The 17,143-nt window shown below is 42.3% G+C and overlaps 1 long non-coding RNA gene across 1 annotated transcript; it reads left to right on the forward strand.

Moving 5' to 3' along the window:
- The first annotated feature begins 633 nt into the window (after window positions 1-633).
- On the forward strand, window positions 634-16,925 carry LOC140617318 (uncharacterized). Its single transcript, XR_012017564.1, has 2 exons — window positions 634-14,190; window positions 16,364-16,925. It is a non-coding gene; the product is annotated as an uncharacterized lncRNA (long non-coding RNA).
- The last annotated feature ends 218 nt before the right edge of the window (window positions 16,926-17,143 follow it).

Raw genomic sequence — 17,143 nt, forward strand, 5'->3', positions numbered from 1 at the left:
AATACTTTTGACAATGACCATCCAGGAAGCCACCCTGGTCCTGGGAGGGTTCCAAGAGGATGAAACAAAGGAAAGGCCTGAGCTCATCCCTCAGGGTGCCACACAACAGTTAAAACCCACAGTCACGATTTTTTTAGAACAGAGCCCCCATTGCCCCCTGTGGCACCAGCAAGCCACACCAGGCATATAGGCTGATGTAGTCTCCATATTTGCAGCTGCACAGAGCTGGGGAGTCAAAGTCAAAACACCACGATGCTCTCACAAAAATTTAGCAGTTTCTTTCTTCATGAAGCACTCCCGACTGTTGTATTTTTATTCGATTCCAAACTTCCGAAAAGGTGGGTCCTGACAGTTCTTGTCAGCTTAAGCTGGCTTCAGTGAAAAGCTGAGCTTCCTTTTCAACAATGGTACTTTTTTTTAAAGATTTTATTTATTTATTCCTAGAGGCACAGAGAAAGAGAGAGAGAGAGAGAGAGAGAGAGAGAGAGAGAGAGGCAGAGACACAGGCAGAGGGAGAAGCAGGCTCCATGCAAGGAGCCCCACGTGGGACTCGATCCCAGGTCTCCAGGATCACGCCCTGGGCTGCAGGCGGCGCTAAACCGCTGCGCCACCGGGGCTGCAACACTGGTACTTTTAAAACTTCCTTAATTTTTAAATTTTTGAGCAGAATCACCAAAAGGTCCAATTTTAACATACTGAAGTTTCATTCATTACCCGGGTTAATATCAACTTTTCTTAAAATTTTGACAGTAGTTTGAAAAAAAAACGTATCCTATAGGGCACAGAATATAGTTTATATACATTAAATCAATACTATTACCTAATTTACTCAAATTTTTCATATGTAAGCTTTTCCTATTTACTAGAGATGAATGACACATTTTGTTATTACTACATTTTTCACTTTTCCTCACATTTTTAAATTATTACTTTATATTTTTGTGCTGTTATTCATCATACCAAAGTAAATGATTTCTAAATGTTTATTGTGGCTTGTAGTCTTTAATTCTTTATTCCATTTCATTTTTTTGCCCAAAATTCTATTTTGTCTAATATTAAAAATACCATCTGTGCTTTTTTGCTTTGTATTTTTCACATCTATTTTTGTCATTTCTTTCCCCTTTAACTTGAATATGTAATTTTTAGTCTTCTAAAGTAGTGCATACTTTCATTGTATTGTTTTATAACCAATTTATTATAAAATTTAGTGACACCTCAGTCATTTTGCCTTATTTTTTTTTTATCCTTGCTTACTCTTTTCCATTTTTTCTATGCTAAATGGTATGTTTTCTTTCACCCATTGATTTAAAAGTTGTGATTGTTTCTTTTCTACAAGTGATTTCTTTAATTAGAAATATGTATCTATATTCTTTTTTAAATATTTTATGTATTTATTCATGAGAGACACAGAGGCAGAGACCTAGACAGTGGTAGAAGCAGGCTCCCCACAGGGAGCGTGATGCAGGACTCCATCCTGGGACTCTGGGATCACGACCTGAGCCAAAGGCAGAGGCTCAACCACTGAGCCACCCAGGTGTCCCTGTATCCATATTTGAATTCCTTTTTCTCTGCCAATGTCAAAGATTAAATGGCATTCATTGATTAGCCCTACCTGTGAGTGATGATATTTGGCCTGCTTTTTCTTTTCTTACTAGCTTTCATAATTTTCTATATTTGGTTTTAATAATCTAGGATGTAGATGCATATTCTTAACATATTTAACATCTATTCTTTAAGGAATAATTTGTGGCACTTGCAGTATTATAATTATATTAATAACAGTTTGAATTTATTTATACATCTTATAAGCTTCATTGCTCACTGACAATTCTAGGAAACCACAATTCCCTCAGCCTTGGGATGATTATATGTCTAAGACTGAGAGAAAGCATTTCAATTTTTCAGGAAGAGTTGATAATCTTTCAAATGTCTGGGTCCTCACAGCAGGTCTAAGAATTCCTGGTACAGGACTGCTTATTTCTCCATTATACTCAGTAGGCACAAGGATCCAAGATATTATTAGGGACACATAAAAATATTTTCTTTAAAAATTGGGAGAAAAAATTAATATGATCCAGCCTGGATATTATTAACTTCTACAGATATCATTTTAATATCTTTTTGTGGAGGAAGGGACCCACAAAGACTTTGTCAGCTTAAATCACCATCTTCCTCCTCAAATCTCTATTGATATCATTCAATTGTCTCTCATTGCTATTGATTCAGAAAATGATGGCTTTGGTTTCTTGGTGTTTGACCCAATCTTTTGATCCTGAAATTTTTTATTCTTTATGTTCAAAACACTACTAGTATAAGTCTAGATGATTATCATTAACTTCATCTAATATGCAGGAGGAGCTCCAATGTGTTTAAACCTTCAACTAGGCAAGTGTCTTCTATTTTTTTTTTTTTTTGGCTTGATGACTATTTATGTACATTGTAACTTATTACAAAGCAAATACTCCACTCCATCCATGACTCTGATCCACTTTCCCATTATGACTCTGACCCATCCTCCCATCATTTTAGATTGACTCCTGGGAGGATTTCTCAGGCCAGCATTTTTACTGACTCAATTTTTAGAGTCTCCAATCTGCTGTTCATTGCCTCTCTGCCATTCTTTTTTTCTTCTTTTAAAATCTCTTTAAAGAGCAAGCACAAGCCGTGAGGGTGGGTAGGAGGGATAGAGGGAGAGGGAGAGAGAATTCTAAGCAGGCTCCGCACCCAGCATGGAGCCCAACACAGGGCTTGATCTCACAACCCTGAGACCATTACCTGAGTCCAAATCAAGAGTCAGAAGCCTACCTAACTGAGCCACCCAGGCTCCCCCTTCTCTGCCATTCTTAAGTCAACAGTCAAGGTTTTCATCCCCGTGCAGGATTTCTTGATCTCACCTGTTTCTTCTTTTTTTCTTTTAAGATTTTATTTATTTATTCATAGAGACACACACACACACACAGAGGCAGAGACACAGGCAGAGGGAGAAGCAGGCTCCATGCAGGGAGCCCGACATGGGACTCGATCCCTGGTCTCCAGGATCACACCCCGGGCTGCAGGCGGCACTAAACCGCTGGGCCACCGGGGCTGCCCTCACCTGTTTCTTCTTCCTAACAATCATCAGAGAGATAGAATTCTCTCCTTAATCTTGCTGCATCTAACATCTAACCCATGTTTCCAAAGTTATCTTTTAGCAACAGTAGCATGGGCATTCATTCATTCTGATTCCTCAGTGTAAACATCTTCTTTGCAAAGGCAATTTATTTACTTGCTAGTAATGTTTTACTCCTTTTTCCTATCTTTATAGAGGAAAGTTTTTGCTTGTCCAGCATTGGCATTTGAGACAAGTTCCATCAGAGAACATAAAGTTCTCTAGTCATTCCAGCCCAAATTAAGAGAAGAGGGGACATTTTGAATAAAGTATGCTGTTATTTTGATCTTCTGAAAGCCAGCAAGGGTACAGCAGGGAGGTTCCAGAATCAACAGCTGTGAGAGAAAGGAGCTCCATAAGCATGATCCAGAAAATCTTGTCTGTATTTAAGCAGCAGCCAGGAATCACTCAGGCCAGATGAACCACTCATTGTCTGAAAAAGTTGCCCTTGATAGGTGTTAGCCATTCACTGCATGACCATCCACACCCAGGACTGACAAGAAACATCTGCTTCCTATGGCTGCCAGGCCATATGTACTAAAGTGCCTGCTAAACAACCAGGAGGTAAGGGTGAAATTGAGATGAGTCTAAGGCTTTGTGGCCTACACTTTCTGCCAGTCCTAATACCTCCAAGGAAGGGGACACAGGTCTTCAATCCTTTTTCTCATCCCTTGAGGCCATCTGGGTTTCAGAATTCAGAATTTAGAAAGAGGCAGAAGAAGGTCACCATACAGCAAAGTATCTTGATGGGCAATGGGAATGTAAGTTCTATCTCCATGATGTACTACTTGAAACAAGGAAGCTGGGTATCCAGTCAGTAGATGATTAAGAGTGAAGGAGAGGGAAGATAAGGCATGAATTCTTAAGTACTTTCAGTACTTTCAACTATGCAGGAGCAAAGCAGGCTCCAGTAGCCTGAGGGAAGTCCTCTAAGGAAGGTTTTTGGGTCTCCAGTGCTGGGAAATAAAAGCATACGAAAATGAAATGATAAAAACAGATACCAGGATTCTGATCAGAACACTGACCTTGCCCACCACATAGGTATCACAGGACATCCCAGACAGGTTTCAGGCAACCTCTTGAAATCAAATACATTATTCTGCTATTAAAAAAAAAAAAAAAAAGGAAGATTCCCCAGTAAGTGGAATAATGGGTACAAAATAATCACCTTGGAGATTTTTTTCATAATGTATATTATTAAAGACTACTGAAATAATGAGACATAGATCATAAATATTGTAGCACCTTTTTTTTTTTTGGCCCTTTGAGGTATGAATGGTATATAAAAAGCCATACATGAGTTTGAGGATAAGTATACACTCTCTAGCACTTCTTCTTAAGAGTATTATTCAGTGTTAACTTCAAATGCATATTGATTCAAACTAAGCTAATAGCTTCTGCCCCAGGAGGTGAGGGGGTGTTTTTCAGGACTGGGTTAGAGGCAGGCATCCTTGAGGTGGGAGCAAATGCTCTGGTGAAGACCCAACCCCATGAAGCATGGTTTTTCAAAGTTTTCCCTGTGCCCTTGCTCTCACTAGCCACAAGTTTCTACCCAAACAGTTTCCCCTTGAATAAACAGCTGCTGTCTCCCTTGGGTAAGTCTATGCTGTCCCAAGCCTTCACACTTCCTCTGTGGGAATGTTTTCTCCTATGCTCACAATGTCATGACTCTGATCCATTACAGCTGAGGCTAGATTTTGCAGCCAAATCTATCTTGGTACCAATTTTGAAGTCCAAACTGTGCTTTCTCAAATCCACTCATGTTTTGGATTTGCAGATATGGGGATCTCAGGCCTATACTAGGAGCTTGAGATCTCTTAATGCCCCCATCCCCTAACTCCTCTCCCAAGCAAGCTCTTTCTTTAAGCGAGTGAAATGGCAGGCAAATTCCTCCTCGATCCATGAATAGCCATGCAGCAGAAATTCCTCAAAGTTTCCAGAATGTGGATGCCACACTACAGCACTGAGGTAGCTCCTATTTTATTTTCCAGTGGAAATCAAGAAGGGGAGAAATGTGTTTTTGCAGATTGCTCTCTTCCCCAAAAGTCCTGCTTATGACATATAATGCTGGAAGTGAGGACTAGCGTGGAGGGGGGAGGGGGGGAGATGGCGAGAGCCATGAACTTTCCAATAAAGTGTCCTGTTTTGCTAATCAGGGCCTTTATTACTGCCAGCAAGTACTAAGTTCTTTCCTAGGTATTTACGGCAGTGTCTGCCAGTGTGTGTGTGCTGTTTAATGTTTCTTGGCCTCATTTCAAATACCTCCTTCAAGATATAAACTCTCTTGATGTTGCTGTTGTGTGCTCTCCCATAGAGCTGGCATCATTTATGTCAGGAACATTTATCTGTTAATTTATATCAACCAATTATTTATAGACCCAAGTACTATAAGTCAATTTGCTTTGGCAATTTGGAAATCACACATAATAAGCTGTTCTGGCTTTAGGGGACAAAACACTCTAGTCCAGCTCTATGTCCATCAGATCAGAAATGTCTCCCCTATAGCAGCAAAGGTACCAAAGTACTCTAACAAGAGAAATAGAAGTTTAGGGAAAATAGAAAGTTAGTTTTTCTTCCTTGCCCATCATAAGAACCAAACTCTTAGTATTTATTGGTATATCCAACAGAAACAGTGGTCTGGAGCATACCTCAACTCAATTAGTTGTAGAAGGATTAATCCTCTGTAGACCACTGTTAAAAAGTGTAACCAAGAAACCAGATTAGAATGAGCCCCAGTCTGTGCACAAAAATCTAACCCAAATCTCACACATCATGAAGAATCAATACATTATCAGTAGAACTTTGGTCTTTCTCTCCAGCTTCTATATCCCTTGGAACCCAAATATTGGACACCTGGAATGGAGGGCAGCAAGGGCTCTGAAACCAAGCAGCCCCAATTTCACTGGGCCTGGGTCTAGTTTTGGAAATTAATTTCACCTCTAAAACCTAATTGCTCATTAGTGAAGTGTGCCTCTTACCACCTACCCCATAGATTTGTTGGGAAATTAAATGAGAGGACATTCTTGAAAACATTGGCCATCTCAGATGGCACTCAGAAGTTGCTATCACCATTATCATGAGTGAAAAATGCTCACCCCAGGCCTTGGTCAAAAGACCAAGCTATATTATGGCCATTATGCTCTCCAGTTTGCATTATTTTCTATAAAAGTTGATAGAAATCCGGCCTCCATTGTAATGATGGCCAGTCACCCACCAACCTAGAGAAGATGCATTTGTCGCTGCAGGTGATGACTACAGAAGTGGACAAACCAGCTGCTGAGCAAACCTGCTGGAGGTGAGCATGGGCCAGAGATGGTTGGTGACTCAGAGCCTCAGGCAGAAGGGCTTTCTCCACCTGCAAGACACTGAGCTAGGAGCAGGGAACCCAACTCAAAGAGAGTCCTTGTCTTCAAAATAGTTACCAAAGGCAATGGAACAAGGCAGCCAATGCCCAGTGCCATAGGAGAAATAAATAGGGGGTCTTGGACTTACTAAGTCTAGCATTTGGGTGAGCCTTGAAGACGGGCAAAATTTGAAGCAGGGGAACTGGACGGGAAAACACTACAGCACGAGGAGGAGGGGGGTCACTTCCCTGTCACCGGCAAAATTATCAGAAAAAGATAAAAGTTGACCAAACAGCACCCAGTGGAGTCAGGCTGGCCTCTTGGGTCAGGCATGACTCTGTATGGGTATGACATAGGGGCATGGGCACAAGCATTTCCATGTCCTGTTCCCTCTAATGGAACTTCAGCTTTGCTTTTCTCTCCTAACATACATTTAAAGGCACATTGAAAAATTTTTCTCTGCCCACTGAGGGCTAAAACTAGAGCAGCTGGAAGTGCATTAAACAGCACATTAGCAATTTGTATGTAGTCAGTTTCTCTAGCTTGAAACATGGGGCACAGAATCTCAATATTCTGCTTCCTAAGCTACTGACTCAGGAACAGACCTCAGATAATCTCCTCCGCTGCCCTCGGCAGAATCTGCAGGAGAAGCCACTCCAGAAAGTTCCCCCGAGCTTGAACATCTGTGGCTCTCAGATATTTCATTCCCACCCCAGACTTCCTGTCTGTGCCAACCACTCTGATTAAAAATGCGTCCAAAGTAAACCTCAGGCGACTGAACCTTCCTCAGCAACGTGGGGGGCACTTGGCATTAGAGGGTGGTCACCCCAAGTCATTGTAAACCATTGCCCCAGGTGCTCAGCAGCTGGCTGGAATGGCTCATGAAATTCTATCCTTCCAGCTTCCCAACATGCTGAGAAGGAACCCAGGGAAGCCAACAACCCTGTCCCACCTGTGGAAATTAATGGTGCCAGCTCAGCATATTGGCAGAGAAAAAAAAATTTACACAGCAAACAAACCTGCTGAAAAATTGGAAATATTTGCTTAACAGAAGCACATTGATTAAAGTCACTCCAAGATCAAATTACTCTCCTAGGCCGGGCAGTTTCATCCTGGAGGGCAGCAAGACTTCTATTGGCAGAGTATTGATGAAAAGCTCACGCTATGTCCAGATGCACCATATTAGGGGCGTTAATCTCAGAAGTGGTCCATAATTTTACTCCTACACTCTTCATTTGGAAGAGTTAATTCCAATACAAACAGTAATAAGGGAAATAAAATCATTGATGTATGTCTTTCCAATATCCGTCTTTGGTAAGAACTTTTCATTTCTATGGTCAATTAAAGCTCATCTTAAATAAAAAGTTAAGCTCATTTTCAAATTGACTTCCAAGGTTATTTGGTTTCTTAAGTCCTCTACAATTTCAAAGGAAAAAGGCAGAGGCAGAGCCACTTCACTACAAAAGCAAACAAATCACCAAATAAATATGTTTAACATGAGATTTATAAGATAATTTCTATACAGAGAGCATACTTATATATACGGAAAACATACATATGGAGAGCTACATATCGAGAGAGAGATTAGCAGTTCCAAGAAAGGTCCCTCACCTGGTACCTGAAGAGAAGGGCATCTGAGGGCCAGGCCAAGGTCAGCTAGCTATGTAGGGCAGTCTTTCAGCTGTTTGAAGAGCCTGGCTAAGATCTCTCTAGGCCAGTGCAACTAGCCAACTGAGAAACCAATTCTTCACTGCAACCCTGAAAATAACTCCCATTCAATTTGCCACAGCATTTTAAATAATCTGAGAAGGGGCAGCCAGTGCTTTGCCTGCCTCTGCTCCCTAAGACCAGCCATGATGAAACAAGAACATTTCAAACTCTGGCTCAAGTGGCTTCTTTTGTGACCCTCTGAGAGTTGGAGACCAAGCCGCACCCTGGAAAAGAAAATTTCAGCGCAGGTCTCCTTGCCCTGTGGGCCTAAATATGCAATAGGTACACGGCCCAAGAAACCTAAAAGGTAGCGAGAAAAAGTAGCAAGGCGCATTGGGGCCAACTGACTACACATGCCTGGACCTCCTAGCTTCTGCTGCCCTGTTCCCACCCAATAGGACTCAGGACTACCCACTACTCCCATGCAGGGCATTTGGACAGTTTCCAAATGCTGAGCTCAGGCCTGGAATGACCCTCCCTTAACTCCCACTAAGTGTGAGTCTCCAAGCCACAGGAGCATGCAACTCTCTCCCCGACCTCAACCACATTCAGGCCACCTGTCTCCAGGCTAGGACAGTCTACACTTGCAGACTAGACACCCAAGTAACAATGACCGTGAATGCTCCAAGAAGTTCCTCCAGTAGGCAAGATAAGCTCCCTCCACCCTGCTAGAAATCATAGACCCACACTTCTGGGGTGCCTGGGTGGCTCAGTTGGCTAAGTGTCTGCCTTTGGCTCAGGTCATGATACCAGAGTCCTGAGATCGAGTCCCGCATCCTTTGGCTCTGGTCATGATACCAGAGTCCTGAGATCGGGCTCCTGGCTCAGCAGGGAGTCTTCTTCACCCTCTGCTCCTACCCCTGCCCATGCTCTCTCTCTCTCTCTTTCACTCTTTCAAATAAAATCTTTAAAAAAAAAAAAAAAAGAATCCACACTTCCCACCCAACCACCTGCCTCTGAAGAAGGCATGGAACCCACACGTGCTTGTGCAGACACACACATACACACACGAGAGCACTTAGATGGGATTTGCAAAGGTTGTTTACATTCATCAGGAACCTAGAAAGGACAGGGAATGAACAATGGGATGGAGGGTATCAGTGCAATGGGGGTGGGGCAAACACAGTGGTGGCCAGAGGAGACAAGGGAAGGGAAGCCACCATGTTTAAGCACCTAGATTCCAGGAACTGTTCTGGGTATGCTTTTTCTTATTTTTCTCATTTTATCCCCACATTACTTCTCTGTGAGAAGCCAGGGTGACAATCCTGCCTGCACATTAAAATCACCTGGGGGGGTGGGGGATTCTTTAATACAGGTACTGAGCTCCCAACTACATCAATTGAATCAATCTCTAGAGGTAGGGACCATGCATCCATGGGTTTTAAAAGCATCCCAAAGGGACACCTGGGTGGCTCAGTGGTTGAGCATCTGTCTTTGGTTCAGGTCGTGATCCCAGGGTGGTGGGATCGAATCCCACATCGGGATCCCCACAAGGAGCCTGCTTCTCCCTCTGCCTATGCCTCTGCCTCTCTCTGTGTGTCTCTCATGAATACATAAAAAATAAAAACAAAAGCTTCCCAGGAAATTCCACTATGCAGCCAGGACTGACAATCACCCTACCAAGGAATCCTAAGCCCCTTTCTCACTCTTGTATTATGAAATATCCCCCATAGCATTGAAGAGCAGGCCACACTGGGTGCCTGGAGACAGCCCTTGCGGGGCCAGCCTTCTGAAGCTCTCTCTCCCCCCAGGCTCTGGACTTGCTGAAATAGCAATGAAGTGTCACTCAGAAGAACTTGGGATTCTTGCTTTCCATGATTCAATTAGGGGATGAACTGGAGTTAATTTTGCTTTCTTAAACTCCTCAAATTCCTAAGACTGTTTCAGTCTTGAAAATATAGAATCATGTACCTTAAAAGATTCACAACTTTTCAGATAAGACGGTTTGTTCTCAGGGATCCCTGGGTGGCTCAGCGGTTTGGCGCCTGCCTTTGGCCCAGGGCACGATCCTGGAGTCCCAGGATGGAGTCCCGCGTCGGGCTCCCGGCATGGAGCCTGCTCCTCCCTCCTGTGTCTCTGCCTCTCTCTCTCTCTCTCTCTCTCTCTATGTCTATCATAAATAAATAAATCTTTAAAAAAATATTTTTAAAAAAGAAGGTTTGTTCTCTTTTTTTTTCTTTTTTCATCAGGATGCGGAGCCACCTTGCAGGAGCTCCCTCTGATTATGACATGCAGTGAGCAGCCAAATGTCATTTTGAAAAATAAATTTTTTGACTTAGGAGAAAATGCATGCTCTAGTTCCTGATAATTGATTCGCAAGGTTTCAATTTCAGTAGCAAATTGCTTCTGCTGCCCAGGTATTTCGTATCTTACATGAGCACTTAGAAAACTCAATATTCTTTATGCTGACCAAGAAGTGACAGGAAGAATTGTAATTTAAATTTTGGATCACTTCTCTGCCTTTAAACATACAGATATATTTATATATTATATATAATTATATGTATAACTCTAAGAGTTTCTAGTTATAAATAGATCAGGGTAGTTGAAAAAATGAATAATGTTAATAGTGTTTCTTAAGTGGACTTTTACCCTAAAAAGAGGCTCTGTGCTCCCCAACCATGGGACCAGTCCTGATGATAACAGCATCTGAGAGGGAGTGCACCATGCTGGAGGACTAAGAGTCTAAGGTTGGCTCAGCTGTCAATGATGGAACCAGGGTAAGAAGCCAGCACCCAAACAAAAAGAAAAAGAGCAGTGGACCCAGGTCAGGATTCCAGAGCTTCAAATCCCAGTTCTGTCCAACTGTGAACCTTTAAAAAAAAAAAAAAAAAATCCATGCATTTCTCTCTGCAGGCACAATTTTCCCTTTGTAAAAGTAGCAGGTTGGGAGACAGACTCTCAATGTCTTTTCCAACATGACCATCCTGCGGCCTGAGGACCCTGAGGCCTAAGCATGGTTGAGGCACCAGCCTCAGAGTCAGGCTGACCTGAACTTGGCACCCCGCTTGGCCGCTTAGTGGATGGATGGCTCTGACCATCCTTTTCCTCCTCCCTGCATGTCTGTTTCATCCAATGTAAAACTGAAACGATAAACAGCTGCCATCTCACAACATTATAGACCCTAAAATGCCTGGCAAGCGGGTAAAGTGCCATAGAGGTGTGCTCTTACTAACTATCCACTGGGAAATGGGTCAGGCCTGAAGACTTGCTCAGTCTTCTAACTGGACCACCTGGACCTTGTGCTACCTTTGAGAGTTCACATCTAGATTATCCAGAAATGCTCTTGACCACTCCTCAGTAACCATCATGGACAGCATATGAAACCATTCGAACAGGACCTGCACTCCTTATGGGTTAGATCAGGGCACTCCAACTTCTTTTTTTTTTTAAGATTTTATTCATGAGAGACACAGAGAGGGAGGCAGAGACATAGGCAGAGGGAGAAGCAGGCTCCCTGTGAGGAGCCTGATGCAGGACTCGATCCCAGGATCCCAGGATCACAATCCAAACCAAAAGCAGATGCTCAACCACTGAGCCACCCAGGTATCCCAGGGCACTCCAATGTCTAAGGGTGATACTGCTGTCCAGGGACCACTGCCCCAGAACAAAGCAGCTGTGAGTTAACCCTCAAGCCTGCAGGGTCCCTGCTACTGCTCAGAGGAACTGTCTTCCCTCTCTTTCTCTTTCTCTCTCCCCACATTCACCCAAACCCTTCACTTCAATGCATCCCAAACTTCATTTTCTTCCTGGCCCTTCCTTTTGTCCCCTTTTCCTACAAAAGGCCTCACTATGTTCCCAGGACTTGAGTTTAGCCCTTAAATGACATGAATTACAGGTCCTCCAGGTAAATATTTCCCTGAAACCTCCCAAGCATCACACTTCAACACAGACTATCACAGCCAAGGTCTCCTCCAAATGTACCTCAGTTCCTTCAATAGGATCCAACCAAAACCTTCCCACAAAGACTAAAGGAAAGGCTGGGCAGTCCTAAATGGGGAAGAGGGCAAGAAAAACACCAGACCCTAGAGTCACTGCTTCAAGAGTGGATAAGAAATATAAAACTATTTGACCCAGCATCTCATCTGACAATTGGGACCCTCCTACCACAGCTCCACTGTATAGCCCCCATGTCATTTTTGTTCACATCCAATAAGGAAATTTTTGCCTGTTGATGGTAGTCTTCTCATCTGCAGAGAGCTCATGATTCAAATCCCTTCCTTAGATCACTTCCCTATGGTTCCCTTCTCTGTAGCTAGTTTGCTGGATGAAGGAATCTCAACATATCCCCCTGGGTGCCTGACACCTTCACATGGATACCAGGCTTCTCACCCATGAGTATCACACTAACTGTCCCTTGATGCTTCATCACCCTCACTGCCTTCAGGCCCTCTTGCACCTGGACAAGAAATCTAAATCCAGAGATACCAGCCTGAGTCCTAAGTGAGGTGATTATATTGAGAGAAATGTCTGATTCTGGGGAAGGGATAGAATAAGTATGATCAGGGAGGTGCTCTTCAAGGCTCATATACTCCCAATGTATTATGACATCACATCCACCAAAGGAAAGCCCTGAAATCACAATAAAAAAAAATCCTGTTCACTCAATCTCAGGTGCCTTCTGCTCAGGAGAGAGAATACCCCAGGGTTACGATGCCCATAGTCCCAAGAATATAGTATGATACCCTAGGACTGTTGGTTTTAGTAACTTTTCCCCAGTGCTCACCTCTCCCCTTCCCCACCTAGTTGTCTTGCACTCACGTGCAGAAAAGGCAATCATCACTTCAAACACATAAAGCCCAGATTCTAGGCTGCTGCCAAATAGGAAAGAGAAGGGCAGAGGTATCAAGTATTTCATATCACAGAATGTGAGCTCCAGCAGGTATGGTCTAAAAAATGAGAGCAACTTGCTTATGACTTTATTTGGCCAATATTCCACCTATTACCATGATTACTATTGATAGTGGTTATGTGCAGTACATAAAGTATGGAGAGAAACAGAGTCATAAAGATTCACAGACACAAGCACAAGAACATGTGTGTATACACACACATTCCACACACACACACCTTTGCTCTATTCCAAACTTAGCAAAGGGAAGAGATGGTGCATCAAGCCATAACCTCAGCCCTCTATTAAGGACTTTGAAGGTGTTACACACATCCCTGAATAGAGGCATCATTATCCTCATGTTATGAATAAGGAAACTGAGGCTCAGAGAAGTAACACAAATTCTACAGCTAAATTACTTAGAGCCAAAATTCACATCAACGTCTATCAAATCCTCCCAAGTCTGGGACTCGACCCCTCCTATTCTTCTCTCGATACAGCCACAAATCACATCACGTAAAGAGAGAGCCCAGCACACATAATTCTGTGCTTCAATACATAGTTTAGTGATCTCAGCTGATAACCACTGTTCTGGCTGGGCAAAACACACACGCAAAGGAAACAGAGATGAGCAGAGTCAGCAGGAGTTGATCTGGTCCCATTTGTCATAACCCAAACTACTTTAGAATCACTGTAACAGGATATGACATGCAACTCCTCCTTTTGTCTCAGAGTTTCAGTTTTGGCAGAGCTCCCAAAGACTGAAAAGAGCAGTGGTGCCATGTGCCCCCATTATGAGGTCATGTGGTAGATGTAGCAGGCTCTTCATGCAGGAAGCACAACACCACTTCTATCTGTGTGGGTTGGTCACCCACCTTCTCCCTTCAAAAGATGGCCTGGGAGAGGAAGTTTCTTCAGAGGAGTTAAGCAAGTCTGTAGAGGTTCCCACACACCTCCACAGGACATGGGGTCTGTCACTTGATCTCAAGCTGAGTGAAGGAACTGCAAAAGTGTTAACAGAGAGCATTTAGGGGTCATAAGGATTGGCATCTACACCTACTTGTGGGGAGAGTTAAAGACAAAAGATTACAATTCATCTTCCCTGCCCGGTGGCACAGCACTGGAGCAAGCTTTACCTCTGCAGGTGGCTGGCAAAGGTAGGTGGGATTTTGTGGTGGTAGTTTCCAGGGAAGAGCCAGCCAAAAGTCCCATCCAAGAGGATCCTCATGATATTAATTATTCTAGCTTCATCTTAAATCTTTGTATTAGATGAATAGCCTCCCAGGTTGCTCTTCTTCTGGGAAGACTTGGTGGTCCGCTGATATTCCACTGAAAAGTTCAAAACCAGTTTGTGCTAGTCCATTTGGAATTGTTATAGATCCATTTAGCGAACACTATCCCCTATATGATATTCAATTATCCTATCCATAAACATGGTATGTATTTTCATTTATTTAGGTCTTTCCTAAAGACCTAAATGAAGATTTATGTATTTTGGCTAGATAAAAATATTAGATATCTGTTTTTAGATTTATCTCCCAGATGCCAAACTTACATTTGGCATGAAGCAGATTCTTCAGCAGATTCTACATTGTTTGTTTGTCTTAAATGCTATCAGATATTCTAATGGCTGCATAGAAATGCAATTTGAATTGTGTTCATTTTATATTCACTTGAGCTATTAATAATTTTAATAACTTGCCTGTAGATCTTTTAGGTTTTATGTATAGATCCTTAGGCTTTATTTCATTTAATTCGTTACTTTGTCTAGGATTGCAGTACAAAGTTTAAAAGATGCAATTAGAGCAAGCATCCTTGTCTTATTTCTTATTCTAAAGTGTTTCTAGGTGGGGCAGCCCCGGTGGCTCAGCGGTTTAGCGCCGCCTACAGCTCAGGGCGTGATCCTGGAGACCCGGGATCGAGTCCCACATCAGGCTCCCTGCATGGAGCCTGCTTCTCTCTGCCTGTGTCTCTGCCTCTCTCTCTCCTCTCTGTGTATTCTCATGAATAAATAAATAAAATATTTTTAAAAAAATAAAGTGTTTCTAGGGATGCCTGCGTGGCTCAGTGGTTGAGCGGCTGCCTTTGGCTTAGGTTATAATCCCAGAGTCCAGGGATCGAGTCCTACATAGGGCATCGGGCATGGAGCCTGCTTCTCCCTCTGCCTATGTCTCTACCTCTGTGTGTGTGTGTGTGTGTTGTGAATAAATAAATAAAATCTTTTAAAAATAAAAATTAAAAAAGTGTTTCTAAGGGTTTACCATTAAGTATGAGTCTTGCTATAGATTGATTAGGGAATTGCCTTTATCAGATCTAAAAGTTATCTTAGTTTGCTAAGAATATCATGAACAAATGCTAAGTTGTATTGAATAATTTCTCTACCTCAATTGTAATGATCACATGCTTTTTCTCCTTTATCTGCATAATCTAGTGAATACCATTAATTTCCCATTTAAGTCAATCTTACATTCAGGATTTACTCTAGTAAAACCTTTTTGCTCTAAAGCATATTTTGCATGATATTAATACAGCTCCATGAATGAGGGCTTATGGACTATTTGCTAATAAATCTTTTTCTATCTGTGTGTTTACAAACTCTGTATGTCCTGATGCTTTCAGTTAAAAAGCATGTAGCTGTTTTACTTATTTTTAAGCCATTCTGATAATCTGTCCAAACCAGCAAGCTTAGAATACACACACACACACACACACACACAAGTGTATATATGGTGAATGCTAAAATACTTGAATTCATTATGCTATCTTTGTGCTTTCTGCAAGTTTTCTTCCCTATTTTTTCTCTCTGCTTGTATCTTTAATATTGTTTATAATTTGTCCTACTCGATTTTCTCCCTCTAAATGTGTAGAAGTTACATGCACTATTTTATCTTTCTTGGTTTTTGAGAAATTCTATCTCTGGAAGTTCTTTAAGACCTGAATAAAGAGGGCTTTTTCTTACAAGAGTGTTTGTATTTACTTAAGCCAAATGGCAGGAGGTGTTACCAAATCATTACTGCTTTCTTTCTTTCTTTCTTTCTTTCTTTCTTTCTTTCTTTCTTTCTTTCTTTCTTTCTTTATAGTAAGCTCCATAGCCAACATTGAGTTCAGTGTGGGGCTCCAACTCATGACCATGAGATCACGACTTGAGCCTAGATCAAGAGTCTAACACTCAACCAACTGAACACCCGGGAGTCCAAAATCATTACTACTTTAAACTCAATGAATTCTCTTCTTAGGGTCCTTTAGATCTTCAGTTAGTGTAAATTCTAGCTCCAAGCCAAGATTGCAGTTAAAAATTCTCAAGGGACGTTGTGTTTATTTTTTTATTAGGTTTTGTTGCTGCTGTTGTTGTATGCTTGAATCTGGAGCCATGACTGATGGAAAGACGTTTCTTTTTGTGGGATTGACTGTGTGGACATCCCTTGGCTCTATAACGACTCATCCGCATCACTTGCCATCAGGGAAATACAAATCAAAACCACAATGAGATACCACTTCACACCAGTGAGAATGAGGAAAATTAACAAAGCAGGAAACCACAAATGTTGGAGAGGACATGGAGAAAGGGGAACCCTCCCGCACTGTTGGTGGGAATGTGAACTGGTGCAGCCACTCTGGAAAACTGTGTGGAGGTTCCTCAAAGAGTTAAAAATAGATCTGCCCTACGACCCAGCAATTGAACTGCTGGGGATTTACCCCAAAGATACAGATGCAATGAAACGGCAGGACACCTGCACCCCGATGTTTCTAGCAGCAATGTCCACAATAGCCAAACTGTGGAAGGAGCCTCGGTGTCCATGGAAAGATGAATGGATAAAGAAGATGTGGTTTATGTATACAATGGAATATTCCTCAGCCATCAGAAACAATAAATACCCACCATTTGTTTCGATGTGGATGGAACTGGAGGGTGTTATGCTGAGTGAAATAAGTCAATCGGAGAAGGACAAACATTATATGGTCTCATTCATTTGGGGAATATAAAAAATAGTGTAAGGGAATAAAGAGGAAAGGAGAAAAAAATGAGTGGGAAATATCAGAAAGGGAGACAGAACATGAAAGACTCCTAACTCTGGGAAACGAACTAGAGGTGGTGGAAGGGGAGGTGGG

Source organism: Canis lupus, chromosome 2 (genome assembly GCF_048164855.1).
Source record: "Canis lupus baileyi chromosome 2, mCanLup2.hap1, whole genome shotgun sequence".
Taxonomy (NCBI): domain Eukaryota; kingdom Metazoa; phylum Chordata; class Mammalia; order Carnivora; family Canidae; genus Canis; species Canis lupus.